Genomic DNA, 1935 nt, shown 5'->3' with positions numbered 1-1935 from the left:
CGAAGTAAAGTATTTGGGGGCAGTTTTAACAGTTCATGAGAGGGATAGCCTGAGGGAAAAAACTGTTCCTGTGCCTGACCGTTCAGATTCTCAGTGCTCTGTAGCGCCGGCCAGACGGCAACCGTTCGAAAAGTGTGCTGGGTGAATGGGGACAAGAGGGATTTTACCAGCACTTTTCATCACTCTGGATGTGTACAGTTCTAACAAGTAGGGGAGCGCCAATAATCCTCTCTGCAGTCCAAACTGTCCTCTGTAGTCTTCTGACGTCTGACTTGGTAGCTGAACCAAATCAGACAGTTATTGAAGTGCAGAGGACAGATTCAATGACTGCGGAGTAGAACTGGATCTGCAGCGCCTTTGGCAGGTTGAACTTCCTCAGCTGGCGAAGGAAGTACAACATCTGCTGGGCCTTCAAAATTGAGTCTATGTGGGTCTCCCAATTCAGGTCCTGTGAGATGGTAGTACCCAGGAACCTGAATGACTCAATTGCTGCCACAGTGCTGTTCAGAACGGTGAGCGGGTCGGTGTTGGGGTGTTCCCCCTAAAGTTCACAATCATCTCCACTCTTTTGAGCGTGTTCAGCAACATGTTGTTTTGACTGCACAAGTGAGCAGCTTTTTAACCTCTGTCCTGTATGCCTCATCTCATCGTCATCTCGGATGAGGCCGATGACAGTGGTGTCGTTTGCAAACTTCAGGAGTATCCTTGCATAAGTTCCTAGTCTGTCTATGTTGAAATATGTAATGCTGTCCCATATTGAGTGCATCATCCATAGACCTGTTTGCTCTATGAGCAAATAGAAGGGGATCCAGAAAGGGTTCAGTGATGTCCAGTTATTTATGAATCAAGACAGAGGGATCACACCCATATTAGCATCTCTACACTGGCTTCCCATTAAATTCAGGGTTGATTTTAAAATTCTGCTTTTTTGTTTACTAGTCACTATCTGGTCTTGCGCCCAAATACATTAGTGATCTTCTCATCCCTTACTCCCCCATCAGAGCACTCATGTCTTCTCATCAACTTCTTTTGAATGTTCCTCATTGTCACTTTACATCCAAGGGTGATCGTGCTTAATCTGTGGTAGGTTCTAAACTCTAACATGTGAGGTTTGCTTCTTCAATAGGCATTTTAAATCCTCTTTGAAAACTTGTTTATTTTCTTTAGCGTTTGAATAGGACTTTCAATATGTTAAATTAAGTAAATACTTGATGCAGTTTTAAAATTGTATTATTTTTATTTATTATTATTATTCCTTTTTTTTGCATGCATATAAATCTGTCGTTGTATATTTTTGATAGATATGTAAAGCACTTTGGTCAACTTCTGTAGTTTTTAAATGTGCTATATAAATAAAGATTGACTCGGCTTTACTTGATGAATGTATTTACCTAAAAACAAAAACAAATTTAGAACATACATTTTTTTTTTTAAAGTTTGTCATACAATAAGAAAATATTTAATAATTAAAATATATTTGGCATGGTTGTGTCACACCTGCACGCTCAGTCGACGTTTTTTTTTTAAGGCAAGTCAGTCCAATCGGCGGCCATCTATGACCGCTCCCAGGCAGCCATTAACAGTCATGCCAGTGCAGCTCCTATCTAATTGAATAGGGGAACGCGGAAATCTTCAAAACGGCCGGTCAAGTCTACGATCAAACGATCAAATCAGCAGTACAATCTGACAACACTGGTATCATAAATTGTGTGTCTTAACCTCAGATTAATCAATACGCTAAAAAGCGCTATTTTTCAGGCTCGTCCAGGAATTGCGCATGCGGGATTTCGAGTTGACTGACAAGTGATGTCTGTGTGTGAAAGTTTATTGGCTCTTTTACCTGTAAGGCGGGACTTCGTTTTCTACATCCGCCATATTGGGCGTTCCAAATTCTCCTATTCATTTTTAATACAAGTGCTCCGTCTAAACAGTCCC

This window comes from Xyrauchen texanus, chromosome 24 (assembly GCF_025860055.1).
Source record: "Xyrauchen texanus isolate HMW12.3.18 chromosome 24, RBS_HiC_50CHRs, whole genome shotgun sequence".
NCBI lineage: Eukaryota > Metazoa > Chordata > Actinopteri > Cypriniformes > Catostomidae > Xyrauchen > Xyrauchen texanus.
The sequence above is the reverse complement of the archived record's forward strand: the minus strand, read 5'-3'. Positions refer to the sequence as shown.